Raw genomic sequence first — 26,340 nt, 5'->3', positions numbered from 1 at the left:
ACTTATCCCCCAGGGGATCAGACCTCACTCCACCAGGGCTGCATCTACATCTACAGCCTTTCTTAGAGGCGTCCCTACGAGGGACATCCTAGAAGCTGCTACCTGAAGTTCTGTACATACTTCCACCAAGCATTATCATTTGCCAATTTTCTCTAAATCCAGAGCTGGCTTTGCCACTGCAGTCTTGCAGGGTCTTATAGTTGGCCCTAATGCTATCTAAACTCCTCCTCCCAACCATAGCTTTGGGAATCTACCCGAATGTAATGACTGCAACAGTGAAACACGAGGAACATAGTACAGTTGTGTACACTTACCATAAATGTAGATGTTCGAGTGTATTCACTGTTGCAGTCCTGGTTACCCTCCCTCCAGCCCCCTATCTTATTTTAGCTGTACCTCTATTTTCCTTTACTATGCTTAAAAGCCTTTTTGGTGTACTTGCTTTTTTGTTGGAGGTATATCTTAGTGCTTTTATATTTAATTGCTTCCCATTAGGGGAGCACCTGACATCTGGGGCAAGAAAAACTGATGTAATGGCGTCGCCGACATCATGGAAGAAGGTACAGCAACCAATGCAGAACTCAAGACTTTGTTAATCAGGCCGACTGAGGGCTACCTACAACCAGATAACCCAAATGTAATGACTGCAATAGTGAATGCACTCAAACATCTACATCTATGGTAAGTGTACACAACTGTACTTTGCAGGGCATCCTAGCCAGCCCCTAGTTTCCTTGACTGCCTCCACCCTTTTCCTCAGCTTTGGGAATCAACCCAAATGTGATGACTGCAACAGTGAAACACAAAGAACATAGTACAGTTGTGTACACTTACCATAAATGTAGATGTTCGAGTGTATTCACTGTTGCAGTCTTGGTTTTCCTCCCTCCATCCCCCTCTTTTTTATTCTCTTTCCTTACAAGGGACATATTGGTATTTACTTTCTACTGGTGGGGTTATTCCACCAGAACCTGGCTCTCACTTGGGGGCTCCTGACAGGTTAGGGCAAGAAAAACTGATGTAATAACGTCGGCTGCCTTACTTTATACTACTGATGACCTGACGTCAGTCCTGAAGTGACAGCAACTGACGCAGAAATACTAGGCCTCTGGTATTTGGGCTGGCAGGGATAACCCAAATGTGATGACTGCAACAGTAAAACACGAATAACATCCAACAATTATTTCCCAAAGAAATAAAGGTGATATACTTTTCTTACATTTGAATATTAGAAGCATCACCAATAAAATCCAGGACCTGCATGCTAACATATCTCTATATATACACATGATATATTAATGATTACAGAAACCTGGTTGAAACCTCATATCACAAATAATGAAATTCTTCCCCCGGATACAGCATTATTCAACAGGATGGAATGGCAAAAAAGGTGAAGGCAAAGCAATATTCTATAAAACACATATTTCTCTAACAGCTATTAATCTAACCACTCTAAACTTCAATCAAGCTTAAACACTATGTTGCAAAATTACCATAAATTTGAAAAAAAATTAACATAATTGGCATACATATTCCCCCAGGAGACAATATAACTACCTTGGAAAATATCCTACATTGCATTTCTAATACACTACCCCAGGAAACGATAATATTAGGAGATCATAACATTGATTAGATAAGGTACAATAGCCAAAACCCCTCTAATTATATAAACCTTGATGGATTTACCCAACTCATGCAAAATCCTACCATGATAGATAAAACATCAAATAAGCACTCAATTCTAGACTGGATACTTACAAATAGACCTGACCACTGTCCTCACTCAGGCTGTCTCCCAGTCAGTCTTAGTGACCATCTCCCAACATACCTACTAATACACAAAAGCAGTCCGGACAAGCACCGTGAAGCCCAAAAAAATGTTAAAGTCCTTGTTGTGGAGGCTGTTTGCTGTACAAGCTGTAACACTTTAAATGGAATTCACTTACGAAGGCGTGTTAGCAGCATTTCTTGCAAAAGTAAATTCAGGGAGTAAAAGCTCTGTTTAGGAGCATTCTCAAAAGTATGTAGTTTCATACTTTTAAAACAGTTGGAAACCATGAAACATTAGTGCTTCAGCAATTTGTTACATTCATATACCAAGCAAATGTGCATTAAAAGCATGCAAATGTATAAGAAGTGTATGCACAATAAAAGCAGTCTAAAAGCAATGCATAACAGATCTACATATAAAAGTGTTTATAAAAAGTATCTAGTGAGATCTCTACCGACAACTATAGTTAGAAGCCTTGCTAAGTATGAATCTTAAAAGTAGTAAAAAGTGTATATACTACAAGTTACTATTAAAGTAAAATAAAATGAAGTGGAAAATGGAGTAAGGCAAAGGTAAAGGAGTTATCTTTTATAGCTCCTCATTTTCAGGACACAAGCTATGTTGCAGTGTTCATTCAAACCTGGGTACGAAAATGCCAAATCAGCTCTCTATATTCTAGCGTAGACTCCCAGTCTCCCCCTCTGACATTGGGAGTCATCTGTTCAAGGATCATGAATGTTAGTTTGTAGTTGGGACAATCGAGGGAATGCTTGAAGAAGGCATTACTTTCTTTCTTTTTTTCTATTTCATAGGTGTGTTCATATAGCCTTTTTCTAAATTCATTTTCATTTTTCATTTGATTTCACCACCCAGTGGGTTGTTGCTCTAAAGTTTTTAACTGATTTACGATTTTTCATGATTTTTAGCATTTAAAAAATCTTTTAGATCACTCATTTTACTATACAACATCACACAATCATGATGAATAAAATTGGAAACGATAGCAAGTTTATAAACTAACTAACAAAATCATCCAAACCTGTTACTGCCATCACTCAGATTTTTAACTAATTTATTATCATGTTCACACATACAAATCTGTATGGATATTATGCACTTTGCACTTTAGGATGTACACAGAATCTTTGATTAAATTATAAACCGTGCCTATGCACGGACAATCACAAATTCACAACATTCCATATTAACTCCAAATACATGTCTTTTAAATAACAACACTTGTCTATAATGTTTTTAAATGATTTTTAATTAATATTTATGAAAATTCTTGAAACAAATGGGATTGTAAAGATTGACATGTGATCAATTAAGAACTGTATTTAAGCATCTGCTTAGGATTTTTCACTGTTTTGACTTGATAAAGCCTGGAAGGATCCGGGCGAAAGCGCTTGTCTTCTATTTTTGCACATTTGTTTCGCCACTTGGAATAAAGAAGTTTTTTGTACTGCTATTTGAATTATTGTCTCTGCTGGCGGAGTGGACATCTCTTTCTTGGTTTTTGCTACAATTTACTGTGGTTTTACCTTCCTATCTATCCTAGATGAGCATACCCCTCCCAGGGCCATTAGAGTTAAATCAAACTTTGACCAATGGTTAAGCAAAGAAACCAGGTTAATGCTAAAAGCAAGAGATAAAACATGGCTACATTGGCAAAAAATAAATCCCAAGTTACAAGACAAACTTACTGCGAACTAAGAAACAAAGCAAAAAAGCAAATAAAACAAGATAAAATAAACTATTACTCTGAAATACAAACTAAACACCACAATAACCCAAAAAAATTTGGACTGCAATTAACATTCTCCATCCTGGAAAAGCTGGTGAACCCCCATCAATACAAAAGACAGCTCTGCCTGTATAGCCACACAGTTTAACACCTACTTCACAGAAACTATTCACCCTATAGCTTTTGGCTTTCTAATAGCCAATCCTCTATCGACACCTCAAAAACATTTATACCCCAACAAAACAAGTCCAGCTTCTATCTTCAACCTTCACCAATAAATACTATTAGAAAACTTCTTAAAAACTAAAACCCAGTTCTCTAGCTGCAGACCACTTACCACCTGAGTTCCTAAAACTATCTGCTGGAGTAATTGCATATCCTGTCTCCATTTTAATAAACAGACATATCCGAACAATATATTCCCACCATCTGGAAGATTTCATACATCACGCCAATCGAAAACAGTGGAAATTCTATTCAATTGTCTAATTACTGCCCTATTGCAATTCTATTCCCACTATCTAAAATACTGGAAAAAATTGTTCATAAGCAAATCATGGATCACCTAACTGCAAACAAGTTGTTGGCCAATACACAACACGGCTTCCGCCCAAACCACAGCACCACCACTGCATTTATGTCATTTACAAACACAATTAACAACCACAGGAATAATGGTAAGCATGTATTCTCCATCTTTTTAGACTTATCAAAAGCTTTTGAAATGGTGGATCACAACAAACTCCTACATGCCCTCTCTGACGTAGCCTTATCACATTCTACTCTTACATGGTTCCACAGCTACTTAACTGGAAGACAACAAGCAGTACATTAGCACCAAAGTCTTTCTCCCTTACTTCCAGTCACCCTAGGAGTTCCCCAAGGGTCTATTCTTGGCCCTACTCTTCTCCATATTTACAATCTCTATACTGCAGCCACTTCCACCTCAATTATCCAATATGCTGATGATTCCATAGTAATATGTGCTGCCACCCTTTAAGAACTACATGCACTCACTCAATCATCCTTTCTCAAAACAGAGTCCTGGCTAACAAACTCCCGCTTAATATTAAATCCCAATAAGACAAAACTCATGCTATTCCATCCCAACAAAACTACTATGCCCACAAGATCTTTTTACATTGTCTCCACAAATAAAACTGCTACCAGTCCCTCTCCACACACCAAATTATTGGGTGTGGAAATACACACCAATATGCAAGATTTGACATCCATATCTCTCAATCAATTACAAAAGTCCACAAAAATAGGTACACTATATAGGAACAGGCAATATATCACAAATAAAACAAGAATAGCTATTGCCCAAACTCATTTGACCTCAACTCTTCTATATGCATCCCCTATACTTATAAACCTCAGGAAAACTGATCTGGCAAAAGTACAATCCTGTTACAATAAAATAGCTAGGTATGCAGCAAACACTACATTCAAATGTCACCATGCTCTGCCCTAAAGAAATTAAATTGGTTAGAACTTCCCCAGCTCTTACATTTGTCCCAGCTTAACATATCTTACAAAATCTTTTATCATTCTGCAAAAACTCCATCACTACAAGGCTTACTAGAGCCCTATTCCTCTGGGCGAATGCTGTGTTCTAACAATAAGCCCTTTTTATTGATCTCAACAGCGCACAATCGTGCTGGAGAATCGACCTACTCTCATTATATTGCTAATATTTGGAATTCTCTGTCTAGTAACATCACATCTAGCACTACTTTAACCAAACTTAAACCAACACTAAAAACCCACCTTACCACTAAATGGGTCTGACCCTTGCTCTACCCCACACTTAATTTTGCACTCCTCTTAGATAACCTTTCTTCATGCTAACACTACTATCCCTGGATTTCAATGTCGATTTATGTATTATTGATACCATTAACTTATATGTATCCACTCAAATGGGAATTCTCCTAACTTAAAATAAATTTGTATATATAAAGTACAGTTTTGTACCTACCATAAATGTAGATGTTCGAAGATCCACATTGCTGCAGTCCTTACATATGGGTAGTCTGCTGTCCTCGGTCGGCCCGAATACCAAAGTATTAGGCTGACGTCGGTCATGGGCGCTCAGATCTGACATCAGAGCGTCAGGGTATTAAAGCGCATGACCGACGTCATAGCCTCAGTCTTTTCTTGCCCCAGATGTCAGAAGGCCCTAAAAAGAAAGGCCACAGCCAAAAATAGAATACTTCCCAAAAGACACATACAAATAACAGTTACCACCCAAACCATACAACCATTCCAAACTACAGAGGGGAAGGAGGGAGGGTAAATTGGACTGCAGCAATGTGGATCTTCGAACATCTACATTTATGGTAGGTACAAAACTGTACTATGTTCTTCATCTCACATTGCTGCAGTCCTTACATATGGGTAGAATCCCAAAGCAGAGGTAAAGGGAGGCTGGCAAAATCATAAAGCATTGGGAGCTGCCAGAATGCCCTGCAAGATTGCAGTGGCAAATCCAGCCCTAGATTTGGAATAAAGAGGAAGGTGGTAATGTTTAGAAAAAGTATGCACTGAACTCCAAGTAGCTGCTTCCAAAATATCTTTAGTAGCTACTCCCCTTAAAAAAGCTGTAGAAGTGGCAGTAGCCCTAGTGGAGTGAGGTCTGATTCCAGCCGGAATCTCCTTACCATGATGAGAGTAACAAAAAGTAATACAAAAGCCAATCCACTTAGAAATAGTTTGTTTTGAAACAGGTTTCCCCTGAAAACCCAAAGCAAAAGAAACAAACAACTGCTGAGACTGTCTGAACCCTTTAGTCCTGCTCAAATAATAATGCAACTGCCTGTGAATATCCAAAGTGTGCAAAATTTTCTCCCCTTTATTTTGGGGATCTGCATAAAAAGTAGGCAAATGAATTGATTGGTTCAAGGCCACATTTGAAACCACTTTAGGCATAAAAGTAGGATTAGTACGCAGAGATACCCTATCCTTATGAAAAATTAGGAAGGGTTCAACTGCCATAAGAGCCTGTAATTCAGAAACCCTTCTAGCAGACGTAATGGCCAACAAAAAAGCAGTCTTCCAAGACAAAAACTTTAACTCAGCAGTAGCTGCAGGTTCAAAAGGAGGTAAAGTAAGTTTCTCCAACACAAAATTGAGATCCCAGGCAGGAGTAGGAGCTCTACGTGGGGGTCTTATGTTCTAATTGCTTAAACAAAGGATGAGAGAATAGTGGAGGGTCACAGTCATAGTGAGCAGAAATGGCTGCAGCATGAACTTTTATAGAGGAGAAAGACAAATCCTTGCCTAATAATTCTGTAAGATATTGAAGAGAAACACTTAAATCAGGCCTGGAAACATCAAAGCCCTTTGTTTTGCTCCAAATTAAAAATCTCCTACATTTATCAGCATAAACTTTCCTTGTACTAGGCCTTCTGGCCTCCAAAATAACATTCAAAACTTGTTGTGGAAGCTGCGACCCTCCTGGTTCTAGAACAGAATATGCCAGGCTGTTAGATGCAGGGACTGAATCCTGACATTGAGGAAATGATTGCCCTCCTGTGACAAAAGGTGCGGAATCGAAGGCAAAGGCCATGGAGGCTCCCATACTAAACTCCTCAGCAGAGGGTACCAGTGCTGTCGAGGCCAATCTGGAGCTATTAGAATCATGGAGGGCTTGTCTTGTCTGACCTTCAAGAGTACCTTGGGGAGGAGAGGCAGAGGCGGAAAGGCATAGACGTGAAGATTGCTCCAACTGAATGATAGAGCATCCACTTTCCAAGCTGTGGGATGAAACATTTTTGTGCAAAACTTGGCAACTGGAAATTTAGTGGAGAAGCGAACAGATCTATGTCTGGAGTTCCCCATATCACTGTCAATCTTCGAAATACATGAGGATCCAATTTCCACTCGTGGGGATCCACTATCTGTCTGCTCAAAACATCTGCTAAGGAGTTCTGTGCTCCTGGTAGAAACCTTGCCTGAAGATTGAGGTGCAAACTGAGAGCAGTCTCCCACAAAATCATTGCTTGCCTGCAAAGAGGGTACGAATGGGTTCCCCCTTGCTTGTTGATGTACCACATGACAGTTGTGTTGTCTGTTAGAATCAACACTTGCCCTGGGTGAAGTAAATCCTTGAAAGCCATCAATGCAAATTGGACTGCTAACATCTCCTTCAAGTTGATGTGTAAATGTTGAAGTCTGGCAGGCCACGTGTCTTGAACCCATTTTCCATTGAGGTGTGCTCCCCAAGCCTTGTCCGAGGCATCTGTCGTTAAAATCTGACTCGCCTCTGGTCGGGTGACAGAGAGTCCCTTGTTTAGGTGACATTCCTGAGCCCACCACAAAAATTCCTTTTGAATGCAAGGTATTATTTGAATGACAGTGTCCAGATCTTGGCAGTGCTGTGTCCATACATTTTTGAGATACCATTGTAGCTTCCTCATATGCAGTTTGGCACTGGGAAGCACCAGAATACAAGATGCCATGAACCCCAAGGCTTGAAGGACTGTCCTTGCAGTCAGCCTGGACCATAGAGACAATTGATGGAAGTAAAGAGTAAGGTTCTTTTGCTTGTCCGGGGTCAAAAAAGCCATCTGGGAAGCTGTATTCAGTCTCACACCCAGAAAGCACATTTCCTAGGGTACTAGACTGGATTTTGTTTCGTTCACAGAATACCCTAGGCACCTTAACACTGCCAACACATACTGTAGATGATGAAGAAGTTCGTCCTTGTCTTGAGCAAGAATCAGGCAATCGTCCAAATAAGGATAAATTTGTATTCCTCTTAACCGTAAGAAGGCTAGCACTGGAGCCAGAACCTTTGTGAACACCCTGGGCGCAGTAGATAAGCCAAAGGGCAATGCAGAGAACTGATAATGTAAATTCCCAGCCCGAAAACGCAGGTACCTCCTGCAACTGGGCCTGATAGGAACATGAAGATAAGCCTCTTTGAGATCTAGAGTTACCATCCAGTGATCTTTGCCCAACAGAGGTAGAAGTTGTTGCAACGTCAACATTTTGAATTTTGGAATGTCTAGGTATGTGTTGAGGATAGATAAATCCAAAATCGGCCTCCAAGTGTTTCCTTTCTTTGGTACTAGAAACAGGCGAGAATAAAATCTTAGGCCCACTTCTGACAGAGGGACCTGCTGTATAGCCCCTATTTGAAGAAGTAAAGCAATCTGCTTGTGAGCCTCTACCCTTTGCTGAGGAGGAACGTCTGGCATGCATTTGAAAGGAGGCAATGTATGGAAATAAAACTTGTAGCCTCGGTCTATAATGTCCAACACCCATTTGTCCTGGGAGACTAAAAGCCAGTTTTGCTTGAAGAGTGCCAACTTTCCTCCCAAAGGAGCTGCCAGACAGGCAGAATCTGGCAGCCAAAAATGCAGGTCATTGGGCCTGTTTACGAAAGGACTGGCCCCTACCCTCACCTGTAGATTGTGCAGGTGAACTCCATGTTCTAGGCCTGAAAGTACTCTGAGCTCTGCCCCTACCACGTCTAGATCTACCCCTAGACTGTGAATCAGAAGAAGGATAAGCCCATCCCTTAGTAGGCCAATTCCTGCTAAACTTAGGAGGCTGCACCTGCAAAAAATCTTTAACAGTCTGCATAGACTTAGCCTTGTCTTCCATTTTCTTCAATACAGACTCCACAGGAGAACCAAATAAAACTTCAGACTGTAAAGGAGCATCCAAAATTCTAGTTTTAACATGATCTGACAAATTCTGATCCTTAAGCCAGGCGTGCCTGCGAATAACTGAACCAGTGGCAGACACCCTGGAAGAAGCCTGTAAAGCATCGAAACCACACTGCAAAGAATGCTTACCCACCTGTTCAGAGGCATGTACCAAATCCTGTAATTCTTTACACTCTATGCCCTCTGCCAAAGCATCCACTTTAGATTTTAGTTGAGTAAGGAGAAAATTCTGATACTTCAACATATGAAACTGGCAATTCAAAGCCCTCATTGCTAAAGTGGAAGAGGTATACACTTTCTTACCCCATCTATCCAAAGCTCTAGCATCCTTATCCATAGGCACTGGATTCTTTACAACAGAAGCCCTGACCCCCTTAGGTCCCTGGCTAATAGTTTCTGGGTCAGCCCTAGGACTCTTATACAGATAGTTATGAGCCTCAGGTACCCTGTAATACCTGTCTGGCTTAACTGGCGCAGGAGGCAGAGAGTCAGGATTAAGGGAAGCCTCGGAGAAAACGTCCTGAACAGCATCCAAAACAGGAGGTATAGCCAAGGGCCTATGTTGTGGTAAAAACAAAAATTCCCTAAGCCTCTTACGGGAATCTGAGAAATCCTGACCTTCCCATTTAAAATGCTCCCTCATAGAATGCAGGGTTTCTGAAAAAGAAAAATCTTCTGGAGGAGAAGCAGAAGGAGTGGAATCCTCTGCGTCTGAATTAGAATAAGGAGGAAAATCCTGAATGTCTTCAGCCGAAGACTCTGAGTAATCTGAAGCCTGCTCCAAACTTTCCACCTCTGGCTCTACCCTATGTCTCTTATCAGGAGGGGGCATAGAACCTCTGATTAAAGAAATTAAATCTTCTGCCATTTTAAGCATGTGTTTTTTAGGCACAGAACCTGCAGAACTAGGACTGACACCCGTGGAAGGCAAACCAGGCCTGCCTTTGGAAGGAGCCTTAGAGATAGAAGGAGAAGGCCTAACCACCTTAGGCAAGGAAGGGAGAACAGCAACTTGAGAGGCCCCCTCAGCCTGACCTGACTCCTGAGAGGCCACATCTTGCAAAATTAAAGCCTCCCCCTGAGACTCAACTGAAACCTCGGTCGGATCCACAGATTCCACCGTAGTTTCTAAAGAACCGGCGTCCAGAACGGACGACTCATCCTGCCTGGACTTTAAAGATTTTTCTTTGCGCTTCTTCCCGGTAGCAGGCGTCGGAGGATCCGATGGCATATTATAAGTACACCGCTTACCGAAGACAAGCCTAGCGCAATCTAACCTACGTTTAATGGTGCGCTTATTAAACCTAGCACAAAAGCGGCACCCGACTACGTCGTGCTCAGGTCCCAAACAAGGAATACAAAGAGAGTGGTAATCCCTATGTGGTATCTGTTTCCCACAAGAAATACAATTATTCACTTTTTCTGACATCCGGAATTAACTGAGGCAAGAAAAAACAAAAATATTCCCCAACGGGGTACTTAGCCCAACTTGGTTTCGGTCTGAAACTCAGGAAACGAAAATTTCAGAATGCCGAACGGCACTTGCAAACGCTGCTTCTGCATCGGACCACGCGGCAAAAAAGACTGAGGATATGACGTCGGTCATGCGCTTTAATACCCTGACGCTCTGATGTCAGATCTGAGCGCCCAAGACCGGCGTCAGCCTAATACTTTGGTATTCGGGCCGACCGAGGACAGCGGACTACCCATATGTAAGGACGGCAGCAATGTGAGATGAAGAACATCTCAATGTTATTTTACATCTCCTTTTATGCTAAGTATTTTTATATCAATTGTATCCTTATTTGTACATATTTGTTGCTATTAAGCTATGTAAACATATACTCTATGTCCAGTCATGTATCTTTTACCTAACTGCATCATTCAGAACACTATTTGTAATCTCTCTTTTTCTGTTAAGTATTCTTTGAAATACTTAAGTTGATTTCTCTGTGTGGAGCTTTTCTCCCCGGGCTTCTGCTGAAAATGGACATGTTGTCCAGTCGGACTTTCCTGGTAATCAAATGTAAAATAAACAAATAAATAATAAATAAAAAAACTCCAGGCTTTGTACTAGTGTCAGATTTGATTTGGTGTAATTCCAGTAAGCGATAAATATGGAGCCAATAGTCCTTGGATTTTTGAAGGAGATGCATAGAGGGGGTGGTATGGAAATGATAGGATCCTTTTCATCTCAAGCCAGCTGCCACCACTGCCATACATTTGGTGAACACCATGGGGGTTGTGGGGAGTTCAAAGAGCAGGGTTCTGAATTGGTAATGACTGACTCCCAGCCAAAAACATAAATATCTTCAGGAGCACCTGTTTATTCTTTATGTGAGAGGATGCATCCTGAAGCTCTATACAGCACATCCAATCATCTTTGGGAAGAAATAGCAGAATGGACAGGACTATGACTATTCAGAACTTTGACTTTTTCACGTACTGGTTCAGTCTGCTTAGATCCAAAACCGGTCTCAGGTCCCCTGTCTTTTTAGACACTAGAAAGAAGGATGAGTAAGTTCAGAATCCTGTTTGGTGTGGTGGGACTTCCTGGATGACTCTTTTGTCTAGCAGCTTTTGAATTTCTTGGGCTGCTGCCTTCCTCTGAGTTGGTGAAATATTGGGAAGCTTCTTTCTTTTGTAGTTTGAGGGGTGGGAAAATGGTATGAAGTAACCTCTGAATATTATTTTTAGCATCGAGGTATCTTTTGTTATAGTAGCGCAGGTGTATGGGTGCAATTACAATCATCTCCTGAATGCCTCTTCTGCCTCTAGGGCAGAGTCTATCATTAGAACTGGCTCCTCTGCCTCTGAAGGCATTGTCTCTACGCAAATCTTGGAAAGGACCCTGAGACTTGCAAAACCACATTTTCTTACCACCTCTCTGATTTCTAGAGAACGTTCGTTGAGGGGTAGAAAACTTGATTCCCACGGCAGATAGGGTCTTTACTTTTTGTTGACTGTGGATTAGCATTTGTTTCACAGTCGGACCATTCAAAGATGTTCCATCTAAGGGAATGCTGACAAATGATGGCTTGAAAGGCTCCGCAAAGTCACAAAGACGCATCCAAGCATGTGTTCTTAAGGCAATGCCTGAACTGGCCAACCATGAGGTGCATTCAACTGTATGAGAGTTCAATCTCATGGATGCACTGGAAATTGATAAGAGAGTGGCCATCTGAGAAGATGATCTTTTGAAATTATCTGCAGACATGCTCTCAGAAAAAGAATTTGACAGTTCTTTGGTCAAATCTCTCTGCAGCCTTGTACGTGTGCCAAATACTTAAAGGACCTCTAAGCAAATGTTGCTGAGGCAAAGACTCACTTTCAAAATCTGTCCAATGCCCTAGACTCTCTATTTGTCGGGTGGAGAGATGAGCTCTGTTCTGCTAGCTCTTTTTTAGTGGCTGCCACCACCACCATAGCATCTACTGGCACTCCTTTGGTCCAGTGAAGTTTATTTTTAGGGGGGAGATAAGAATTTGTCAGGTCAATACAGTAAAGGCTAAATGGAATCAGGCTCCTTCCATGCACAGCAAGAGACTAGACCAATAAGCTCATCTGCCTGGGGGGGGGGGGGCGCCCAAGATGTAGATGAACCAGAATCAAAAGCCTCCAGAAAATACTGAATCCTCTAGATAAGGATTATCAAAAGACCAACCACCTTTTCATCTAAGGATCTCTAATATATCTCCAAAGAAGCAAAGGAGACATCATTAGGTGGTGATCTGGGGGACTCTTCCCCTTCCTCAAAGTCAGTATCTTCAGTGAGATATTCAAACGGGGAATCTATGTGCCTCCTTTTGCACATCCTCTTTTGATGGATATCCTTGGGGGGAATGTTCAGGGGAGGCATCAGTGGGGGGGGGGGGTTGTTCCTCTATGGGGACTGACTGGAAATTAGATGGATCTGGTTGTCCCTGTAGAATAGGACTGATGAACTCAGAACCAAAGAGAGAACAGGAAGAAGATCTGTGGAATGACAGACCAGACCTCTAGAAAGAGAAAAAGCCCTTTCCACAACCTCAAAAGCAGACAGGCCCACAAAAGTCATGACCACCTGCACTGGAGCAGCGACTTCCAGTATGGGTACATCACGACTTCAACTGGTTCCATGCCTGGAGGAGGGAACCGGACAAAAGCTGTTCAGTGCCTAGGCTCCAAGGGGCAGGGATGGATCCAATAACACAGTAGATCCCAGCACCTTGGATTCAATGCTTCGGCTCTGGGACAAGTTCCAATCCAAAGGAACAGGAGAGGAACTGGTCATGGATGCTGTCGAAAACAAGGAAATAATTCTCTTCAGATCCGACTCTGGAACTCTCAGAGCTGTTGGATTCTGTGGCTTCAGAAGAGAAGGATACATCACAGAAGTAGATTCCATTCTGTAAATAGTGGGTAGAAGACTCATGGATCCAATATAGGACAGAGCCAAAATGACCTCCCATCTGGATCTGAGCTTTGAGGAAGAACGTTTGCATCATCCTGTCCACTTCTGCTTTGGAAAGACTTCTGAAAGACCTGCAGAATGTGGTAGACTGGTGCCTAGAGTGCCTTTTGGGCGTTTGCATAAACAGGGAGTGCAGCCTAGGGGAGAGTGAATCCAAAAGGAACTCTGGGGAGCAAGCTCAGAGTATATGATGTACTAGGTTTCAGATCCAAGGGCTTAGGATCCAAAACCTGTGTTATAGGGCTTGCTGATATAATAATCAGCTCCAAAGTTGTAGGATCAGATGATTTTGGATCCAGGGTGCATACTTTTAGGGCCAACAAAGGCGGATCCGATGTTTTTGAAATTTTTTTTCTTATGGTTTTAAAAGTAACGGATGGAAATTTTAGGTAAGAAGGCTAATTTTTTACTTACAAAAAGTTGCTGAAACTCAACAAAACATTTGAGAGAAGGGCCCTACGTCTGAACACAACGGCAGCAGACAAGATCTGGGGTACTGAGAATGGACTAGGGCATTATGGGTAGAGGGAGGATCTCAAGAGTTGGATCCAAGGACTGGATCCGTATCCCTTTCATTGAGCAAGAATAAAAAGGGCAATATCAGCTCAGACATCCCCATCTGTCATACTCCAGTCCTCCTACATACATATATACATACAAATATTTAAGGCATGAGAAATAATGCCCTTGTAGCCTGCCAAAATTCCAAAATAGTTACTCCCATAATAAGTGTCCTGGTTGTTCTTAAAAATATCTAAACTAGTGCTTGGTTTAATGTAATTTGGTAGTTTATTCCACGCATCAGCTACTATCTCAGAGAACCAATTAGTACACCTCTCATTCCTATAGAATGTTCTACATAGGTTGTCTGATGATCCACTACTACTTTTTGATAATCCCAAACATTCCCAGAGGTAGATGTCCCTAAATGCCCTATATATCTGAATAAGGTCTCCTTTTAAATATCTATGAGACACTGTACAAGTTCAAATATTTCAATCTTTCATAATAACTTAAATTTTCACATCCATGCATGCCTATTTCTGCTGTACTCTTTCCAGTTTACTCACACTTATTTTCTTATAAGCTTTCCATATTGTTATTCCACATTCAACTTTGGGTCTAATTTAACTAACAAACCATGATTTCATCATTTCTGATTTCCTACACTTTATATATCTTTTTATATAAACCATAGTTCTGTAACTATCATTAACCATATAACATTGCCTTCACATATTAAGGCCTTGCTGAGTTTAATTATGGTGGCTGCCAAAAAGGCAGTTACTAGAAAATGGAAAGCAAAGTCTAAACCAACCATACTAGAAGTAGTGAGCATAGTAACAGAGATGAAACAACTGGAATTGGGATCTTCAGACAAGGGTAGGGGCAAATTACACAGGATAAAATGAGAAATGTAGGAACACGACATCCAGAGGAAAATTGGGGTTTAAAAGAAGACAGGATTTGAATGAGCTATGTAATGCTTAACTGACAATGACTGTATAGATTATAATATATAATGTTTACAACTAAAATTGTCAGTTTGGTTTGTGATGTACGATGTTTGCAACTAAAATTGTGTCAATGTGTTCTCAATTATATAAATGTATGATTGCCTATGTCGTACCTGATAATTTTATAAAGATGTTTCTCTTTAAAAAAAAAAAATACCCATCTACCCAGACCCTTAAATGAATCTACAATTTCAATTATTGTGTGCTGTATTACATATTCACCTTTCAGTTTAAGTCTCCCAAATTTCATATGCTTAGTGTTTGATGCATTTAATAGTATATTATTCTTCTGTACCCAAATGGTCTTAATTATTCAAGTTCTTTTGCAGACATGTCCTATATGTAACACATGTAATCAGTTTACCAATTTTCCAGTCATCTGCATACCGACTGTAGAACACTTCAGATGAAAAGATGGAGCTGAAAGATACAATCTAAACAAGCACAGGCCTAGGATAGAGACCTGTGGATCACCATGGCTATAACCTTGAATTTTACCTGTCAAAAATGCTTTATGATGTATTTCTAGAACTACAACTTAATTGTTTTCTCTACAGGGTGTGTATGTAGAATTCTGTAATGTAGTCTTGGATTATGTTTAACCAGCTACTTATTTTTTTTTTTTATGTATAACATAACTGTGTTTTGTTTCTAATTGGAGCTTTTCTCCCTGGGCCTCTGCTGAAAATGGAAATATATCCAGTCAGACCAGCCCGGTAAACAAATGTAAAATAAATAAATAAATAAAATAACACCAAGCTTCTACAATGTAGAATCCAATTGCTTCTTGCAAATTATAGAGTGAATAATTAACATTCAGTGACTGTTCCTCTGAACGTTGTTACTTTGGAACCCTTTGTTTTTATTATCATCACCCCCCCCCCCCCCCAATGGCAATACAGTGTACCCGTCTTCTTCTTTTATAAATACAGACTAAAGCACACTCTCAATTTTCTTTCTGCAAACTTCTTCTGACTGAACATCTGTCCTTTATTTTGCATATCTATAATTTCTTTCCCCCCCAATGTACTTCTCTAGCATTTTTACCCATACAAACAGATGGTATCTCTGTTTCGGTTTCAACCTTTGCTTATTCTGACTACCTTCTCCACTTATAGTGCCATTCTCCTTCCTTTTCCTTTTATTAGTCATTATAAATATGAACACTGCTTTGTTCTCTAACATCCTAATGTTGCACACCAACTCCTCAGGTATTTACCATTTTTTTCAACTTCATACAGAGTTTTCTAGCCATGGAAGGAACATACTATTTCCCCTGTTAAATCTTCCATCATTCCATTGTACCGAACTATTAGTAAAATAAACCAACTAAATTGGACTTTCCATTTGTAAAATTCAGCCCTCTTAAAATCTACTACTCTTGTTCCTGTTTTCATACAGGTTTGGCTTTGTAGCAGTATATGTATACATAAATCACAACACTTGATGAGGACCTATATGGTCATCAATTCATTCCAACACACAAGGCAGTTCATATTAAATTAATTAAAAGAGATGAATACATTTTTAAGTTTTTCATATACATGCTTTTGGAAGCAAAAGCTTGAGTTGGATTTTTGTGTAGCCACAACAGAGATGACTACAGCGGTAGACAATTTAACAATGACTCATCAGCATACTGAAACATGTCTATGGGGACACAAGCTCAGCAAAGAATAACCATACTAATAAAGTTCCAGTATGCAGAATTAATACTAGTCAAGCTAATATGGCCAAAGTGATAAGGGACCTATACATGTGCTTCTGTATAGTAAACCATTCAAATACCATAACTTTTAGCCTGAAAGAGTGCCATGCTACCAAGAGAGTCCTATGGTCTACTAAATATAAACTCTACAGAATTGGAACATGCTTTATCAGTATGGAAATGTATAATTTGACAAAAACAGCTATGCAAAAGAGCTTTACTAATGGGTGCATAACTGAAAGAATGTACAAACAATGCCCAAAACCAGCATGCAAAATTGAGTAAAGTCAAAAACAAAAAACAAACAAAAAAAAAAAAAAAGAGTGGAAAAAAAACCTAATCTACCAATAGAAACATGGGTAGGCTGTGCAATATACACATTCCAGTTCAAAGTTTGAGAAATTAAAATGAAATGAAAGCAAAGCATACGGTATTATGCTGACAAAAGGCTTTTGCACTTAACTGTGATGCAGGTACTAGAGTGTGGACAACAGTGGCCCATCTGTGACGCTATAAGAGAATTAAAACAGCTTTTGTTTCTAAGCAATGCAGACACAGACTACTTCTAGTTCTTTTAAAAAGTATGCAGGCACCAAGATTTAACAACATTTAAGATTAAATAACCACACAACCACAGAAATCCAAAGGTGCTCCACTTAACTAACCAAAAAAATACAGCTTGTCCTGCAATAGCTTGTTGCCAAGAAAAATCTTTTAATCAATTAAGTACTTTTGTTTTTTCTTCATCAGAATCTGCAAAACACAACCCCAGAAATTATTAAATAGCTTCAAAGTCACATTCACTTCAAACAGCTAAAACACTAACTATTAAAACATGGCTCCATAGGGGCTTGGACACCCTGAGGTCAAATTAAGATATTATTATTAACTTTGTGTTAAGATTGCAAGCTTCTGTTATATGACACAATATTTTAGCTCTATGGAGGGCATATTTCTTTAAAATATTTTTTTTTTCAAAAAACAAAATAGCTTAGCATGTTATAATTTTTTTCTTGGCAACAAGCTATTGGAAGTACAAGTATGACTCTGTCACTGTCCATGTGGGTGTGAATGACCTGAGACTCACCTTCCTGGACTACAAGCTCTTGGATTATCTGGCCCTGGCAGGTATGACCCTAGCGCTGAGCAGCATCCTACCGTCACCCAGGATGATACCACAGTACAAGCAGAAAATGATTGACTTCAACACTTGGCTAAGTTTCTGGTGTCATTCAAAGGGGATCCAGAATCTGACTGCTTGGGATGACATGACTGACAGACCTAGATGCTTTGCCAGAGATGGATTGCATCTGTCACCCCTGGGTTTCCGGATACTGGCTAAGGCTCTTGCCACCCCTATAGTGCCTTTCTTAGGCAATGTTCCAAAGACCAAATTACCACAGTAACAGCTATAAATAAGTGCAATCTGAGGGTCATGCTGCTCAACACTAGAAGTCTAAATCTCAAGATGCACTTGCTCGAAGCACTCTTCAAAATGGAAAACATCAACATTTGTGCTATAACGGAGACCTGGTTTAAAGCAGCAGAAAGCACCCCTGCGCTACCAGACTATAACTCATTCCATACCTTTCAGCCCCAGAACATGGACCAAAGCTCCAAAGGCAGTGGTGTCTCCATATTCCTAGAGGATATGCACACCTCCAGACTAGTAGCCCAGCATAACGTATCTGAGATACTACAGGTACAACTAACAATGGGTAAGACAGCAATTTAGTTGTAGCCTGCTATAGGTCTCCAACCATGTCCCAAGACTCTCACTCCACGTTCCTAAGCACCTTGAAAACTATTAGGGTCCAACCCAACACTCACATACTATGTGACTTCAACTACCCCTCCATCAACTGGGAAAACTACTAATGCACCAATACACTGGCCCAACGCTTCCTGGAATTTATCAATTCCATTGCCCTGAACCAGCTCATTCTTACCCTCACTACAGGAAGCAACATCCTTGACCTGGTTATTACTGGTTTAAAAAAAGACAGGATTTGAATGAGCTATGTAATGCTTAACTGACAATGACTGTATAGATTATAATATATGTTTACAACTGAAATTGTCAGTTTGGTTTGTGATGTACGATGTTTGCAACTAAAATTGTGTCAATGTGTTCTCAATTATATAAATGTATGATTGCCTATGTCTTACCTGATAATTTAATAAAGATGTTTCTCTTTAAAAAAATACCCATCTACCCAGACCCTTAAATGAATCTACAATTTCAATCATTGTGTGCTGTATTGCATATTCACCTTTCAGTTTAAGTCTCCCAAATTTCATATGCTTAGTGTTTGATGTATTTAATAGTATATTATTCTTCTGTACCCAAATGGTCTTAATTATTCAATTTCTTTTGCAGACATGTCCTATATGTAAAACATGTAATCAGTTTACCAATTTTCCAGTCATCTGCATACCGACTGTAGAACACCTCATATGAAAAGATGGAGCTGAAAGATACAATCTAAATAAGCATAGGCCTAGGATAGAGACCTGTGGATCACCATGACTATAACCTTGAATTTTACCTGTCAAAAATGCTTTATGATGTATTTCTAGAACTACAACTTAATTGTTTTCTCTACAGGGTATGTATGTAGAATTCTGTAATGTAGTCTTGAATTATGTTTAACCTGCTACTTATTTTTTTTTTTATGTATAATGCAACTGTGTTTTGTTTCTAATTGGAGCTTTACATACTATTTCCCCTGTTAAATCTTCCATCATTCCATTGTACCAAGCTATTAGTAAAATAAACTAACTAAATTGGACTTTCCATTTGTAAAATTCAGCCCTCTTAAAATCTACTACTCTTGTTCCTGTTTTCATACAGATTTGGCTTTGTAGCAGTATATGTATACATAAATCACAACACTTGATGAGGACCTATATGAAGATGTTATAAGAGATCTGGGGACACAGGTTGAGAGCAACCTCTCCTTTGACCACCACATTGCCATGTAAAACTTACTGCCACTAAAGCTAGTTTTAAAGATAAGGCGACCGCAGTAGATAAGAAAATGGTAGTTATGTACTTATCAAAATGATGGATCCTTTCATCAACTATGATTAATGGCCCCTCTGGCCACTTTTTGGATCTGAGCCAGCAAAACTAATACTCCAGCCTCAACCTCCTTAAATTTTTCTCCCTCCCATATTGTACCCATATGTGAAGCTACCTCAGACTGGGATCGATGCCTTATAAGGAGGAATGGTCTCAGAGGAGACTACTAGAGAAGAGCTTCAATGGTCCTTCTGAAATGACAATTTGGAAGGGGATAAAGAGAGGGTTGGATGGTCATCAACAAAAGGATCCATCAATATAGCAAGTACATGACTACTGTTCCCTATTCTGTCCGATCTGACTGATGGATGAAAATTCCCAGCTATCAAATTCTTGGGCGGAGTTATGACTGTAGACCTTTGAGAGTAATGTCTCTGAAGGAAGCAAAGACGTAGGTACTGTCACAATAAAGCTGGATATAAGGGCAAACTAGTTTCTTCCCTATTTCTAGATTTGTCAAATGTCCTCACTAAGTCTCTCTCAGCCCAACCTTGTGTGGTTCAAAAGCTACCTGTCCACCACTGGTGTACCACATGGCTCTATCCTTGGTTCCATCCTTTAACACTTTCACCAACACCCTTTATACATCCACACAACAGACCACCTTAATACAATACATAGATAATTCCACACTCATATGCACATCTGACAACATGTTACACCTCAAAAATTACTCAGGAAGCTTTAACAGCCAATGAAACATGGCTTTGTAACTCACAACTCAGACTCAATCCAAAAAGACTAAACTGCTACTTTTCCCACCAAATCCATCTCTCATGAAAACAAAATTTAAAGTCCTCTCAATAATACAACCATTGAAGTCATACCTCTCAACCTCTTGGAGCAAGACATCTGGGCAAAGCCATAAATAAAAGTGGGACAAAGGCCATAAAATAGGGACAGCTTTTAAACACCGCTCTTGCAAACTTAGAAAGTTGATAGAATACCAGGTTTTGCATTAGCATGAATTTTCCAAGGGGTATGAAGCCCCAAACTCAAATGTCTGCTATTATATTCTAACTTCAATCTTTAATGATTTGCCACTAATGTGCCAGAAAACCACAATTTTATGAAAAATGGAGCAAAAATATGGGCATTCAGTGAAAATCTATACAGTTGAGAGGTATGACTGAAGTCACTTCTCATAGCAAATTATTAGTGGTGATAGTAGATGATAATCTTACATTTGACCTCCATATACAAAATCTCATAAGAAAAACTAACAAAACACTAGGGATGCTTTACAGAGCCAAAAACTTTCTCACACGAAAAAACTAAAAATACACTTACCAATACGTATCTCCTCCCCACTCTTCTTTATCCTTACTAACCTCCAGGCTTCATAAAAATTAAAACTTGAACAATGCAAAGTTGCAAGCTTTGCAGCAAATACCCCTTTCAGAACCCAAAGCCTAAATTGCTTAGAACTGTCATCAGTCAACATATCCACAGCTTCTGACTACCTATAAAATTATCCAGCATTCAACTGCCTGTCCAACACTAAAACGCTCAAAAGACAAACCCACCTCCATAGGTATCACAAGGGATAAGAAACTAAGAGTAATGCTACTCAATGCCAAAAGTCTAAACCTCAAGATGCACTTGCTCAAACTCTCCTTAGCATGGAGAACATCGACATCTGTGCAGTAACAAAAACCTGGTTCAGGGCTCCCGAGAGCACCCCAGCACTACCAGGTTATACCTCATACCATGCTTTTCGGCCCCAAAACTTGGACCGAACCACAAAAGGAGGGGAGTATTGATATTCATCAAAGATACTCACACCTCCAGGTTGGTGGCAAAGCACGAAGCATCAGAGACTATCCATGTGCAACTAACAGTGGGTAAGACAGCAATTTAGTTGTAGCCTGCTATAGGTCTCCAACCATGTCCCAAGACTCTCACTCCACGTTCCTAAGTACCTTGAAAACTATTAGGGTCCAACCCAACACTCACATACTATGTGACTTCAACTACCCCTCCATCAACTGGGAAAACTACTAATGCACCAATACACTGGCCCAACGCTTCCTGGAATTTATCAATTCCATTGCCCTGAACCAGCTCATTCTTACCCTCACTACAGGAAGCAACATCCTTGACCTGGTTATTACTGGTTTAAAAAAAGCCAGGATTTGAATGAGCTATGTAATGCTTAACTGACAATGACTGTATAGATTATAATATATGTTTACAACTGAAATTGTCAGTTTGGTTTGTGATGTACGATGTTTGCAACTAAAATTGTGTCAATGTGTTCTCAATTATATAAATGTATGATTGCCTATGTCTTACCTGATAATTTAATAAAGATGTTTCTCTTTAAAAAAAAATACCCATCTACCCAGACCCTTAAATGAATCTACAATTTCAATCATTGTGTGCTGTATTGCATATTCACCTTTCAGTTTAAGTCTCCCAAATTTCATATGCTTAGTGTTTGATGTATTTAATAGTATATTATTCTTCTGTACCCAAATGGTCTTAATTATTCAATTTCTTTTGCAGACATGTCCTATATGTAAAACATGTAATCAGTTTACCAATTTTCCAGTCATCTGCATACCGACTGTAGAACACCTCATATGAAAAGATGGAGCTGAAAGATACAATCTAAATAAGCATAGGCCTAGGATAGAGACCTGTGGATCACCATGACTATAACCTTGAATTTTACCTGTCAAAAATGCTTTATGATGTATTTCTAGAACTACAACTTAATTGTTTTCTCTACAGGGTATGTATGTAGAATTCTGTAATGTAGTCTTGAATTATGTTTAACCTGCTACTTATTTTTTTTTTTATGTATAATGTAACTGTGTTTTGTTTCTAATTGGAGCTTTACATACTATTTCCCATGTTAAATCTTCCATCATTCCATTGTACCGAGCTATTAGTAAAATAAACTAACTAAATTGGACTTTCCATTTGTAAAATTCAGCCCTCTTAAAATCTACTACTCTTGTTCCTGTTTTCATACAGATTTGGCTTTGTAGCAGTATATGTATACATAAATCACAACACTTGATGAGGACCTATATGAAGATGTTATAAGAGATCTGGGGACACAGGTTGAGAGCAACCTCTCCTTTGACCACCACATTGCCACTGTGGTCAGAAAGTCCTTCTGTGTGACACATCTCATTACCAAGGGATTTGCATCCAGGAAGAAAGAGGTACACTCTCTACTCTTCCCTCATTAGGCCAATCATCGAGTATAATGCTCCATTTGGCATGTACCTCACTAGACATTGTGGACATTTACCACATGGTTTAGTACCAAATGAATTAAACCTACACTTAATTCCTTTAACATTACATAGTCTCCTTTTCAGATTCTTCTTATTCTTATAAGTAAATTGAGGTCTTGGGCCTATAACCTCACTCATCTGTGGGTCCGTCAATAAAATACCCCAATGCTGATTAATTATATCCGTGTATCTCCTTACATCCCTTGAATAGGGGATACAGACCTTAATATTATCATCCTTCTTATCAATCTTACTTAGAGGTCTTTCTGAAAAATATGGTTTGGCCCTAGATTCTCTCAATTGTGAAACTTGTAAAGCACTATGCTCTATCAGCCTATGATCATAACCTCTTTCTGTGAGTTCATTAACTGTTCTATATTTCTGTTCTTCAAACTCACTATTCTTTAAGCTTAACCTTGACGAAATTAAGTGTAGGTTTAATTCATTTGGTACTAAACCATGTGGTAAATGTCCACCATGTAGGTTTATTAATGAGGAGGCATCATTTATACATCCTGATACTGGTAAAGTATATGAGGTTAGGGTACAGGCAGATTGTGAAACTATGCACGTGGTCTACCTAGCTATTTGCATCTTATGCAAATGTTTCTATGTTGGCAAGACAGATCGTGCTTTGAAGGATAGAATAAGGGAGCACAATTACCATATTGGTAAAGGTAGTTGCAATAATGCCTTAGCTAAGCATGTTTTAAGTAAAGGGGAACAGCACAAGTTTCTGTTTATGGTTCTATCCAGGATGTATGAGAATCCAAGGGTGGGTGATATTAGAGCTAGAACTGAAGAGACGGAGGCCAAGTGGATAGTGATGTTAAGAGCCAACCAAGGACATGGTCTAAATTACCATGTTCCAATGAAACCTGTGCTTAGCAAAAGACCTTTATTTAAGTAATTTATGCTATATGTTTATTTGAAGTTTTTCTCTAATCATAGATAATATTTTTATATATATTCTTATTTCTTATATATATATATATATATATATATATATATATATATGGTAAAGTATTATTTATAAAAGATTTTTTATTATTTTTTGTTTTAATATACATGTAACTATTTTTATAATAGAGTTTTATAATGGGCCTTTAAGAATTAATTAGAGTATGTCATGTGATCATTTTATAATGTATATAAGGTGTAGGTATTTGTGATGTTTTGTACACCTGATGAAGCATTTGTGAAAGCGCTAGTGTGAGTTACAATAAAGTAGTACTGCTCAGCTGAGACTTCCTTGCATCTTTTAAGCTTATTTGAGACTCTGGAGCCTATCCTCAGCAGCTTATTTATCATTTTGTTCTTCAGTCTTTATTGCTGTGGAGGTTTCTGGTGCTTAGCCTTTTGTGTTTTTTTGCATAGAAACATATTTGTTTTTGTTCCCTGACAAGTTAACTCACCCTCTCTCTTAAGTCTTACATTTACGTGTCTTAACATCATGCTTGTGACTTTACACAATTTGCATACAAATGTACTGCAATGTCACATTGTATCACCAGTTCACTTTTTCTTAATGATTTCGTCCATGAAGTCATCCTAGATGATTTTGGCCTTAAATCCTGACACTCCTGAGCCATAGCAGTTCTCAATGTACTAAACCTCTGGTGAAGACCAGCAAAGAGGAACTGCTGGTTTGCATAAGGCCTTGAAAACAGTTGTGAAAGTTTTGCATCACTGTGCCACTCGCAGCATAGTGTGAGATATTAAAGTGGGCACAGATGATCCAGAATCATTTTAATTGCATAGGGAACTTCCTATTACTTTCCTCTTCTTTGGACCGCAATATGCAAACCAATTAAATGAACATCAGCAATCCATCCTGGAATAGTGGGGGTTACTGCTTCAAAAATAGGTAAGACGAAGTTGTGGTGTAGGGCTGATATCAGGCTAAAGAAAACTGATTTATGTAAATAAGTTATGCATTTTTCCTTTTCTCGCTCTTATTTCCTACTAGTAACACATACAGTCTGCAAAAAGTGTGCAAATTTGTGACCTTTTCTCTTGCAAATGTAAAAGGGGATGAAATATTGCTGCTGGATTAATTGCTTGAAATCAAAGTGTATACTCATCTTTGCTTGCTTGTCTGCCTTAAAATCCCCTTACGAGTACTGTTGTTTAAGTTTGCTAGCCTTTCACTTTTGGCTAACCACAGAGTCATTTCATATTAAGCAGAGTTGAGTACTCTTCTAGAGGCAGTAGGGGGTAGTCTGGTCTATCCAAGTCAGAAATCACACAGGAAGGATTCAAGTGAGGTTGTTTCATTGGCCAGAGGGCTATTTAATCAATTTACTCAGTTTTCATTGCCTCTATAAATCTGGCATATTTGTGTAGCACTGCTTGTCACACAACAGCAGTTAGTAGTGCTTTTTAATGACAAAGACCCTTAGAAACTAATTTTGTTCTATAAAAATACATCTGAAACTATACCCAATAACCCAGTTGCACATAGAGCAACTAGTTTGTATGCTGAGCAGCACTGTCCAAAGAGGTTTTTCTTACACAGCATAGTCCTGTTTCTAGTCTCAAAAGCACCCAAAGCTAGCCTGCTATTAACCCTTTGTAGTTCACCTAAAAAGGACCTGACATCATGGATATGCACTTCCCCAATTTCTCCACCACCAGTCTGGGACCTGACATCATGGATATGCACTTCCCGAATTTCTCCACCACCAGTCTGAGGCAATGTAGCAATTATCTCATGTTCACTGACAACCAACTAATCCTTAGAGAAACTGATACAGTATGCAAGAGATGTATTAACACAATGTTAATGGAGGCAAAACTCTTGCATACAAGCACTCAAAATAACATTCAAGTTGTCAGTAGCACACACTACACCCACCACACATAGTATGCATCCAACACTTAGACCAACATATGAAGCTAGGTAAGCTTGAGGAGAAACCAGGGGAAGAAGCAAGTGCAGGGATACCACCCTGAAATAAGGCACCACTAGGAAAGTGTTTAACATGGAAACATCTAGGATAGGCCACCAAGAACCATCTTTTCTTGACACAAGAAACATTCTGAAGTAAAACCCCTTTCCTCGCTGGCCTGGAGGAACAGACTGAGTGGTGCCTTGGTTGGAAAGCTGAACAAGCAACAG

General features: G+C 39.4%; 1 protein-coding gene across 1 annotated transcript in view; it reads right to left on the bottom strand.

The window, feature by feature from the left end:
- TTLL5 (tubulin tyrosine ligase like 5) overlaps positions 1-26,340 on the bottom strand; it is a gene marked incomplete in the record, with an annotated part of 5,893,562 nt that overhangs the window by 3,551,558 nt on the left and 2,315,664 nt on the right.

The sequence above is a fragment of the Protopterus annectens genome, chromosome 6.part0, assembly GCF_019279795.1.
Source record: "Protopterus annectens isolate FY-2018-M chromosome 6.part0, PAN1.0, whole genome shotgun sequence".
Classification (NCBI taxonomy): Eukaryota; Metazoa; Chordata; order Ceratodontiformes; family Protopteridae; genus Protopterus; species Protopterus annectens.
This window is presented reverse-complemented; position numbering and strand designations above follow the sequence as displayed.